The sequence below is a fragment of the Aotus nancymaae genome, unplaced genomic scaffold (genome assembly GCF_030222135.1).
Source record: "Aotus nancymaae isolate 86718 unplaced genomic scaffold, 86718_ANA_hifiasm-v0.15.2.pri h1tg000057l, whole genome shotgun sequence".
NCBI lineage: Eukaryota > Metazoa > Chordata > Mammalia > Primates > Aotidae > Aotus > Aotus nancymaae.
In genome coordinates this window covers 62,338,081-62,350,601 of record NW_026988471.1, presented here as the reverse complement: position 1 = coordinate 62,350,601, position 12,521 = coordinate 62,338,081, and the positions used below count along the sequence as shown (strand labels likewise).

Below are 12,521 nucleotides of genomic sequence, written 5' to 3'. Positions count from 1 at the left end.
TTAATATAATATGGTAATTTATCATTCACAGATGTACATTTAAAGAAGTTATTGCTCAACACTGTTACAGGAACATTAATTTTAAAAATCTAATAACTGTTTATTGAGGAAACTATAGAAGCATACCTTTCCATATACACAGCTTTTAAAATATGATTCTGGGTGAAGAACAGGAAAAAGAGTCTACTGTGCCTATTACTCTGTTTTCCTCAGGAAGCCAGAGGAGTAGAGGGAAGGGGAGATACACTATTATTGCTTTTGGCAGTGAAGAGGCCACCTACCATTCTCATTTTTGTCTGTTAATTTTGACATTGAAATACATTCTAGATATTTAAAAGTTAGTCATTTTGAAATAACAATCAGTTTGAACACATTTGAAATGAGTATTTCAGTGTACATTTAGAATATTTTAAATAGATTACAATTAAAATCTGTAATTTTAGTATATTCCAAACTTAATAGTTTATAAATCCTTTATAAGTCAAACAAATGTTAAACTTTTATAAGTTAAAGATAACAAAGTTTAGATGATTGATGTAGTGTGGCGATATCATGGTGGTGATGGTATGGGATTTTGTTTTGTTTCAAATGCTGAAAAACTTTATTAAATTTGTGGAATTATTGAGTAAACACTAGGTGGTGCAATTGTGCAAGGACCATATAATGAAGTATGCATTTTTTGAAAAAAGGTGTCAGGATGAAATTATGGTTTGAATAAACTCTTTGGAAACAAGAATTCTCAAAATACTAAAATAGAATGAATGAATCTTGCTTTGCTATTAATTGGTCCAGGATTTAAATGGGGACCTGTCTTGTAATTTACACTAGAGGTCTCAAGCTGTTGGTATATTGTTTGTATTGCATTTTAAGCTCAACTAACCACACCACCCTCCTCAACGTACAAATAAAGTACATAACATATAAAAGAAAATATGATGACAAAAAAAAGATCCAGTTTGGTTTTCTGTAAAATTTAAATATTGACTTGCTCTCTGACTACAATTAAAGAGGTTTACCTTCTACTATTTCAAATTATTCTAAAATGCCCTAGGATTTGAGTACTTTTCTGTAATATTATATCTCATCGAGTAATTGTTGATCAGTTAAAACTTGAAAAGTAGCTTTCCTTTTGGCATATGTGTCTTCCTTTATTCACTAAAAAACCCTTGCATTCCTATGTAAGTTCAAGTCATTAAATTATTAAATTGAAGAGTCAGTTTCTGAGATGAAAAAGAATTATTGTTTCATTTATATGTTGAGATAAAAAAAATTATATAGATAATAATTTAAAGCCTTGAGTCTTAATTCTGAGAGGTGTCATTTTCCTTTTAAGTTTTTTTTCCAGTTTGAGATAAAATACTTTTTGGGAATTAAAAAGAAAAGTCATCTATGTGTTCCCATGATATTGTGAATAATATTTCTGTTAAATTTGTATTTAAATATTTTTCAATATTTTTGAAGTACAAAATAGGCTGTCTTACCATTTCAAAGCATTCAGTGGTAATCACGGAAAATCAGGATCAATTTAAGTACTTCAGCAGGCTATTATAACTGACAGTTACACAAACTATATGTGTATTTGTATATATTATTTTTCTGTGAATAGGATAATGCTCTCTCAGATACAGAGTCATACAAAACTGATTTTTATGTTTCACTAATGTAGTGAAACAATATAGGATATAAATTATTTTCTTTTAAAATATTTTCCATTTACAAAAAACCATACAAAAAGTATATCATTTTTGGAAATCTAGATTTACATTTTATGAAATGTTTTCCCTATAATATTATACTACTTCTCTTCAAGACTACCACCTTCAGTATTTTTCTTTTGAATATTTGATATTTTTATTTTGAGGTAATATTTCATTGCTATGAATAAATTATTACACATTTATTTCAAAATATGTTCAAGTTTCCTTATATCAGACTAATTACATTTTTACTAGTAATTAGCAGAGGAGGTTTGAAGGGAAGAGTTGTTTTCCTTCTGTTTGTGAAACAGATGTATATGTGCACAGACTCATGGACACACATGCATCAGAGACTGCTTGGGATTACTCTAAGTTCAGGCAGCTGGGCCATTGCTCACGGCTTATTTGATGATATATATTTTCAATTAAAATTTATTTTAAGTCTCCTTTGAAACTTTTGGAATGAAACATGTAATTAATATTTTATTTTAAAAATACATATTTAGTATTTGAGTAATGCAAGCCAGTTTTAGACAAAGTGTTAGAGAAATAATTTGTGGAATTGAAAAATCACTATTTTTATAGTAGTTGGCAGCCTTTATAAAGTGACTTGCTGCTTTGCAGATATATCCATTATCGCAATTGCCACCATTTAATGGCACCCATGGCAGCTACATTAGCCAGGGGGCTGAATAGCCATGAAAATGGGAGTAACCTCTGACCTCAGAAATCGTTCTTTTAAAAAAGGATTGAAACATTGGTGATAGGAAGTTTGAATTGCTCTTGCAGCTGCAGTGTTTGTTCTGTGAATACTTAATTTAGTTTAGAGCTATACTTTCTCTTCCAAATCTGTCAGTCTTTCAGAAGCATCAAATTCACTTCAGGAAGAAGAAAAAAATACTTCCTTCCCAGGCCTGTATTATTGAATGCAGTATTCAGGCTTCAAATAGTTTCATTTAGGTAATACATATAGTCTCAAGAATGGGAGTCCTCACATTTGACACGCTCTGTTAAATATATAGCTCATTCAAACCCTGTCCAAGATATTGCTATGCAGTCACTTATTTTGGGTAATCCTTTTAATGACTATAACTCAACCTCTTAGCTATGTAGAGAACTGATAGAGAGTGTGTATGTATGTACAAATTAATATGTAAATATGTATATGTGTATATATACATTATGTAAATATGTTTAGGCTTTATAAAGAATTTGGAGTTTTTATACACGTGCAAATTATTTTGATATTTGAAAGATAAACTATGTATAAACTGTGAAGGCCTTAGGTTTGGTGCATAGAGTTATACATAGAATGCTCATTAAGATAATGGGATTGCTATGACCAATTCTCACATGCTGACTGAAAATTTAGCTCAAAGAGATTTGGAAATGATGTCAAAAAAGCAGGTTGATCTGTGGTCTCATTAGTTTGACGTTACTAACTAGTCAGTATGCCACTGGCTTATATGACTCTTATATCCTTACCTTTAACATTAAATAATGCATTTATTGATCAAAGAAGGGAAAAATAAGGGCAGAAACCCAGCATTTGCTGGTTTAATAACAAACAGGGTCAAAATTGGAACATTTGCTATATATTTTAATATTTGCTGTTCTACTTTTATAACAATAAATGGTTTTGAAAAAACAAAGAATGTTATGGTTGAAAAACCAGTATTTGAGAGTAATCTGAAATATACTTTTTCAACATTACACAATTAAGAATAATGTGAAATGAAAAACCGTGTATGATTGTAACTTATTTTTATTATACACTATTGCATTATAACTCTTGATAGTAACAAATTATTTGTTTACATGCAGTTTTGCAAAACCACAAAGTATGCTGAAACCCATTTGGGTTAAAATGCTTTTTAGGCTGGGCATGGTGGCTCATGCCTGTAATCTCAGCACTTTGGGAGGCCAAAGTGGTTAGATCACTTGAGGCCAGGAGTTTGAGACTAGCCTGACCAACATGACAAACTCCATCTTTACTGAAAACACAAAAATTAGCTAGGTGAGAGGCCAGCTACTTGAGAGACCGAGGCACGAGAGTCACATAAACCTGGGAGGCAAGTGTGTAGTGAGCCAAGATCATGCTTCTGCACTTCAGCCTTGGCCACAGAGGGAGACTCTGCCTCAAAAACAAACAAACAAACAAAACACCAACCTGTGAAACATGTCAAAACCCCATCTCTACCAAAAAAAATTAGCCAAGTATGGTGGTGTGCACCTGTAGTCCCAGCTCCTTAGGTGGCTGAGTGGGGAGGATCACTTGAGTCCGATTGGTTGTGGCTGCAGTGAACCGAGATCGCATCACTGTACTTCAGCCTGGGCAACAGACTAAGAGTCTCATAAAACAAAACAAAAAAACATTAAATCAAAATGAGTCCAATTAAAAACTGAAATATAGAATTTAATCATGTTTTAATTAGGAAAATATACAACATATTTCTAGTTTGCTACTTTTTGCATTTCATATTTAACATTAGCAGTTACATACAGAGACATGATTATAAGCACATATGCTATAAAACAATCTCATATTTTCTGGCCCATCATTAGTATTTCCTTATGTTTTAAAGTTTAGAGTGCTTTTTGGTAAACATAGAGTCTGTTCCTTAGACAACCAAAAGGGGGGTCTTCTATGTCAACAAGCTGCTCTCGTTACTCTCCTTATCTCACAGTGAAAGGAGGTCTTTATACCAACAGGCTTCTCTATTTGAACAATGTGTACGTAATTATCTACTCTGATGGCGAACATTTTGTGTAATGAATTTTCAGAATTCTGTAACTCTTAATTCATTCAAATAATTGTGTTTGTACTAATTGTTTATCCTCTGACTTTATAGGAGTTTAATCTAGTAATAAAAGTAAAAGAGAAATATTCTGATGTTTTAAAAGAATATTGAGGTCAAATAAATAATTGTCTATTGTTTATAAAAATAATTAGTAAATTAAATACTATTTCTAATATGGAAAACTTGTTTTTATCTTGAATATACTTAGGCATACCATCTTTAAGTCACCTTTAAATAGTGACACAGAAAAGTTTCTCTGTAGTTAATAAAAGTATTGATTTTAAAATTTAATTCTCAAGAGACTATTCATTACATAGCTCTTGGAACGTAGCCTTTTAATAGAATATCCTACTTTTATTTAACATTCCAATGAGAATAGTGAAATTATTAAATTAAATACTAAAGAATGCAAAACATGTCCTGAATAAGTCAAAAAATGACTATTATTTACTCATCCATCTATCTATAAATAAATGGCAATACTTAATAAAATTACTGGTTCACATTTTCTGATTATCTGTAGAAAATAGAATAGTTTAACTACTGGAAAGAAATATACTACTAAAAAATTAATTTGATACATAAAGTTTTACCTGAGTTTTTAAAAATTATATATATGTTTTTGAGACAGAGTCTTGCTATATCACACACACTGGAATGCAGTGGTGCGATCTGAGCTCACTGCAATTTTCTCCTCCCAAGTTAAAACACTTCTCGTGCCTCAGCTTCCCAAGTAGCTGGGATCACAGACGTGCGCCACCATGCCTCGCTAAGTTTTGTATTTTTACTAGAGACAGGGTTACGATGGCCAGGCAGTTTTCAAACTCCTGGCCTCAAGTGATCCACCCGCCTTAGCTTCCCAAAGTGCTGGGATCACAGGCGTAAGCTGATTTTCTTCTTCTTTTTTTTTTTTTTTAAAAAAACTGTCATTTGTGAAATAGACCTTATTCAGTGCAGTCAGTTTAGTCTAACTACTTGTTACAGAAGCATTGGCAATTCAAGATAATTTCTGTCTGCTTTCACCTTGTAATATCTGTGCAATTTTTACTTCAAATGAAAAAGGGGCTTTAGATATAAAAAGCCAGATTGCGATGAGATAATGCAGTTTTTCACATAAATGTAAATTATGGGTTAACTGTTTTAGAAAATACAAGTTTTTAAAAACTAATCTAATTGTATATTTGGGGAAAGTTTCACTTTTCATCAAATACTATTTTTGATAAAATATGTTTCCTATAAATATTTTAGCAACAAATATTTAAACATTCTTTAATGATATGTTAAAGGTCTGGGAGACTTGGGTTCAAGAATTGCAAAGGAGAAAATTGAGAAAAGTCTGAGAAATAGACACCAGCTGTGAATTTTAATGACTGGTATTATATTGTTTTGAAAATATTTTCACTAACCACAGAGTTATTTTGCAAGTCACCTTACATGATTTTTCAGAAGAGAATAAAAGTGACTGATTTCTATTGATAGGATTCTGACTCTCAGAGCTATTATACAATGAAATTCTGTCAGGCTAGTTTTATCTTTTCTGCTACTTTATTACTTTGAAAAATATAAATCTTTATAACTGCTGAATTCTTGTCAGTTTGAAAATATATATGCTTTAAAAATATTTTCCTTGAATGATACGTGAATGACTGTTTTTAAAGGAGGTGTTGACACTAGTGATTTAGATGGTTGATATTAAGCTGTAAAGAAAATACACAGGGTTATGCAATATATTTAAAGCAGATTTATGTTAGGATATGCTAAAATTGTTAGGATATGGAAATCATCTTTATAGCTGGGCAACTGTACTTGTATGAATTTCCCTCCCATAGAATGCATGAAACAATTTGTCAAAGGCAAATTTTTTATTATAAAGTGATGGCTTCAAATATTTTGAAATTATGAAAGCTCTAACCTCAAGTAGATTTCAGTATTCTAATTCTGTGGGATATTCACATTTCTCAGTGTTTCTTCTTTTTTATACACTAACATATTAATTCATGTATAGTAAGTCAGTTTTTAATATCTTATTTGGGATTCTGTACATCTAATTGTGTAATTTTACTTATTATTTTTAATATTGCTGATAGTAATTTATAAATACTTGATTATATACAGTTGAGGGATTATTTTTTATTTGTTTAAAGGCAGGAATTTGACTTGTTTACTCTTGAGATCCCTTTCTCGGCATTATGAATATACTTTTCTATTGTACATCATGTTCTTTGAAGTTTAAGATTTATTTTGACCTACGAAATTTTTTTTAAAACTGTCAGAACTTTGTTTTTTAGAACATATTATATGATGATTGCAAATTTATCCGATTCGGATTTTGCCATGGGGGACGTATGTTCTTGTTCGGCAGAGATGGCGTTCATTCATTCATTGATTCATTCATCTGACAAGAAATATTTATAGAACATTGGCTATGTTCAAGAACCTGTATATAAAATAGTAAGTTACTTGTTATGGTTCAAGTTGCTTACAGTTTTGTGGAGGAGACAGACAAATAGTTAAAATCTAAATGTGTAAGATGATGTTATGATTGAGGAAAGCACAAGGTACTCTGAAAGTACCTATGGTGAAATTGGGTTTGGCCATTTAATTGAATCCTTGTGGAGCCTGATGTTGGGGAAAGCTCCCTGGAGAAAGTTTTGGCTAATCTGAGGCCTAGCATGTATAATCATTAAGTCAGGTGAAGGGTTGGAAGTGAGAAGGAAGTAGGGATAGGTAAGTGCAATTTCAGATGAAACGATATGTAAAAAGACTAGGGAACATGGTATGACTCATAGGACCCTAAGACTTTAGTGTTCAGAGGTGAGGCTAGAACTGTGAGTAAGATCATTTCATGCGTGGTCTTGTGTATCATCGTGAACCAGAATTTCATCCTTGGTGCAATAAGTATTCATTAAGGCTTTTCAGAGAAGTGACATAATTGTTTTTTTGGAAAAATTGCCCTGGCAACAATGTGGAGAATGGATTGAGAAGACCCAAATTAGAGGTAGGGATACAAAATGAGAACTTTCTGAGTTATAACTTAAGAGGCAATAGCAGCATAAACTGTGATAGTAGCAGGAGGGATGAAGAAAACTAGATGAATTTGTGAAATATTTAACTAGTAATAGCAATGGAGTTGATTTACTAGATGTGGAGGTTTGTGGAAGAAACAGTAGTAAAGGTGGCACAAGTTTTTGGCAAAGATAACTAGGTGGTTGGTGCTTCCATTCAATGTGATTGGCAGGAACCACGGAAGGAATCTGAAAGCAAAAAATGTGAATTCAGCTTTAGAAATGGTGGGCCGAGCTCGGTGGCTCACGCTCGTAATTCCAGCATTATGAGAGGTTAAGGTGAGCGGATTGCTTGAGGCTGAGTTTGAGACCAGCCTGGCCAACATGGTGAAACCCGTCTCCATTAAAAATACAAAAAAATTAGCTGGGTGTGGTGGTGCATGCCTGTAGTCCCAGCTACTTGGGAGGTTGAGGCACAAGAATCATTTGAACTCAGGAGGCAAAGGTTACAGTGAGCCAAGTTCACGCCATGGCACTCTAGGCTGGGCAACAGAGCAAAATTCCATTTCAAAAAAAAAAAAAAGCATGAACAATCTGAGATTTTACCCTGTTTTCAAACTAACAAGTTTGCCTGTCAGTTGCATGGATCCTGTTAGAAAACATGACCTTGGGTCGGAGATGAAGGACAGTTTATTACTCATGGTAACAGAGTAGCTGAGGTATCAACATTTTTGCACTGGCTCTCTGAACCTTAATCCCCTTAGGGTGACATGAAGAGGGCCAGATGACACATGTACATATAGTGGGTTGCATTATAGGAAAGGAACTCCAAGCTTAAGAAACCCAAGTTTTCCATACTGAATATAAAGCCTACCTGCCCTTTGCTCCATTAGAGACACTAGCTTGATTTTCTAAGGCTGCTTGCTATCTTTCAACAAATAGTCAAGAACAAAGCAGTATGTTGCTTGCAGAAATGTGAGAGACCTCTAGAGAATTATTGTCTAGCACCTGAAACATAATTTTTATCCTTATTTCACTCATACTCTAAAAAATAAAAATTATTTCTTTTCATGGCTGACACTACAAGTTGATGTGGAAACCTTGTTTCATTGACTGTGTGTTCTCTTACCTAATCTCCATTCATTGAATATTTATTGAATACTTTGATACATTGGGGAATATTATAGAGCAAATTTATGTGGCATTCATTCTAGTTCAGGTACTCAGATGTGTAAGCAAAGAAATAATCAAGATAATCCTAGACTAGGATAAGCTCAATAATGTTAAAACCAAAATAGAATGATGTGACAAAAAACTGGGATGGAAGTATGGGGGTTATTGGAGAAGACTTTTAGGAAGAAATAACATTTGCATGGAGATCAGACTCAGGAGAAGCAGCCAGCCATGTAAAAACCGCAGGGAAGACATTTCTACATAAAAGAACATCAAATACAAAGGCCCTGAAGCAGGAATCAGCTTGATATTTTTTGAGGAATAGAAAGCACAAGTTTCTGAAGGATCATCAGCTAAGGGGGAAAATGGTGAAAGATGAGTTTGGAAAGGTAGGTCATGGCAAGAAGTTTGAATTTTATTCTGATATCTTTAACCTTTTTTACTCCCCTGTATCTTTCCTCTTAATTTACAAATATTTTAGGCCTTTTCCCTTTAAACAATTCCTTTTCAAGCAGTTGCCACTGCTTCTCCTTTTTTCTCCAAATATTTTAAAATAGAAGAGAGTGAAAAGATAAACATAATAGTGTTGGACAACAAGAAATAGTGGCATCAAAAATTGTGAGGAATTCCTCAGAGACAGAAGCAGAAGGCTGGAAACCAAGTACTCAAAATGACAAATAAGAAAAAACAACCGTGCATGAAAGTAGAGCCTTAAAAACTTGAAGTCTTTGTTGTAGGGATCTGTGCCTTAAATAGAAAGCCTGGTATGTTTTTTTCCCCCCAATTCCTCCTCTCTTCTCAAGATATGCACATGCATGGGAGAGCACATGTATGTTTGTGCGCGCGCGCGCGCGCACACACACACACACACACACACACACACAGAGTAGCAACAGCAAGCAACAGAAGTATTTGCCCTTTCCTGAAATTCAAATGCTCTACTTTCCCAGATAAGCCACTTGGGAAAGGCTTCCGGTGTGGCTGTTGCTGCCTGAGGAAAGAGCAGAACCTGAAGTAACTTGGGACTTCCCTATGTTGCAGACATAGATAGGAGGAAAAAATGAAAAGGAAAGGCAGCCCTGCCTAGGAGGAGAATACATTAAAGTACTTCACTGTACTTTACCAGTGTAAAGCTCTTCTTTTTTTTTTTGCCAGTTAGGGTGTCCTCAACTTACCTCCCTGGGCTCACACAGCTTAATGTGGCCATGGCAACTAACATAATGGCAGTCAGCCGTTTTCTTTAGGAAAGAGACCAGATGGAGGTAACTGTATGTACTCATCAACTTAGATCTTCATTTATGAATGATAGCCCAGGGTCATCAGATACTTATGAAAACCAGTAGCTGGAAAAAGAAGAGCCAAGATGGACAACAGGTTTGGATGAAACATTGAATTTAAAGAAGAGTACATAAAATATATTTTAATAATTCCATAGGTTAATAAAATAAGAACAGATCACTATCCAAAAGAAGCAGTAAGAGAGACTTTTTTTTTTTTTTTTTAGTTTTTAGTTTTTAAAATTTTATTTTAGATTCAGTAGTACATGTGCAGGTTTGTTATATAGGTAAATTGCATGTCACAGGGGTTTGGTGTACAGGTTATTTTGTCACCCAGGAAATAAGTATAATACCCAACAGAGAGTTTTTCTGTTCTCACCCTCCTCCCACCCTTTACCCATAAGTAGATCCTGGGTCTGTTGTTCCCTTCTTTGTGTCCATATGTACTCAGTGTTTAGCTCCCACTCATAAGCAAGAATATGTGGTATTTGGTTTTCTTTTCCTGTGTTAGTTTGCTTAGGATAACGACCTCCAACTCCATCCATGTTGCTGCAAAGGACAAAACCTTATTCTTTTTTAGGGCTGAGCAGTATTCCACTGTGTATCTATGCCACATTTTCTTTATCCACTCTACTGCTGATAAGCTTTCAGGTTGATTCTATGTCTTTACTATTGTGAATAATACTGTGATGGACATATGCATGCAAGTGTCTTTGTGGTAGAATAACTTATATTCCTTTGGGCATATACCCAGTTATGGGATTGCTAGGTTTAGTGATAATTCTGTTCTAAGGTCTTTGAGAAATCATTATCTCCCATTGTGTAGGTTGTCTGTGTATTATGTTGTTAGTTTATGTTGCTGTGCAGAAGTTCTTTAGTTGAATTAGATCCCACTTGTTAACTTTTGCTTTTATTGCATTACTTTTGGCATCTTCATCATGAAATCTTTGCAAAATCCTGTGTCCAGAATGGTATTTCCTAGGTTATCTTCCATGGTTTTCATAGTTTAAGGTTTTACATTTAAATCTTTAATCCAACTTGAGTTGATTTTTGTATGTGGTGAAAGGAAGGGGCCAAGTTTCAGTCTTCTGCACATGGCCAGCCAGTTATCCCAACACCATTTATTCATTAGGGAGTCCTTTCCCCACTGCTTGTTTTTGTTGACCTTGTCAAAGACCAAAGAGTTGTGGATGTGTGGCTTTATTTCTGGGTTTTCTGTTCTGTTCCATTGGTCTCTCTGTTTTTGTACTAGTACCATGCTGTTTTGGTTATTGTTGCCTTGTATTATAGTTGGAGTTCAGGTAGTGCAGTGCTTCTGGTTTTGTTCTGTTTGCTTAGGATTTCCTTGGCTATTCTTTTTTGGTTCCATATGAATTTTAGAATAGCTTTTCCTAGTTCTGTAAAAAAAAAAAAAAAAAAAAAAATCATTGGTAGTTTGGTAGGAATAGCACTGAATCTGTACATTGCTTATCGGCAGTATGGCCATTTTAACAATATTTCCTATCCATGAGCATGGAATACTTTTTCATTTGTTTGTGTCATCTCTGATTTCTTTGAGAAGTGTTTTGCAATTCTCACTGTGAAGATGTTCCACCTCTCTGGTTAGCTTTATTCCTAGGTATTTTATTCTTTTTGTGGCTATTGTGAATGGGATTGTATTTTTGATTTGTCTCTCAGGTTGGATATTGTTAGAATATGGGACTGCTACTGATTTTTGTACATTGTTTTTGTATCCTGAAACTTGCCCAAGTTGTTTATCAGATCAAGGAGCTTTTGGGCAGAGGCCATGCAGTTTTCTAGGTGTATCATATGCCAACAGGAATAGTTTGACTTCCTCTCTTCCTATTTGGTTGCATTTTATTTCTCTCTTGTCTGATTTCTCTGGCTATGACTTTCATTACTATGTTTAACAGGAGTGGTGAGAGGGCATCCTTGTCTTCTGCTTTTAAGGAGAATGCTTCCAGCTTTTGCCTAATCACTATGATGCTGGCTGTGGGTTTGTCATAAATGACCCTTATTATTGTGAGGTATGTTCTTTCGATGCCTACTGTGTTAAGGGTTTTTAGCATGAAGGTATGTTGAATTTTATGGAAAGCATTTTCTGCATCTATTGAGATCATCATGTGTTTTTCATTGTTAACTATTTATGTGATGAATCACATTTAGTGATTTACATATGTTGAACCAACCTTGCATCCCAGGGACAATGCCTACTTGATTGTGGTGGATTAGCTTTATGATATGCTGCTTGATTTTGTGTGCTAGTATTTTGTTGAGGATTTTTGTGTCTATGTTCATCAAGGATATTCGCCTAAGTTTCCTTTTTTGTGTGTGTCTTTGCCAGGTGTTGGTATCAGGATGATGCTGACCTCATAGAATGAGTTAAGGAAGAATCCCTTCTCAGTTTTTGGAGAAATTTCAGTAGGAATGGTACTATCCCTTCTTTGTACATCTAGTGGAATTTAGCAGTGAATCTGTCTGGTCTAGGGTCTTTTCTGGTAGATAGGCTTTTTTTTTCACTTACGCAATTTTGGAAATTCTTAATGGTCTTTTTTTTTTTTTAGGAGA

At 34.1% G+C, this 12,521-nt stretch overlaps 1 protein-coding gene across 9 annotated transcripts in view; it reads left to right on the top strand.

The window, feature by feature from the left end:
* WDPCP (WD repeat containing planar cell polarity effector) overlaps positions 1 to 12,521 on the top strand; it is a 783,785-nt gene that overhangs the window by 276,359 nt on the left and 494,905 nt on the right. The gene's annotated exons all lie outside the window — the stretch shown is intronic.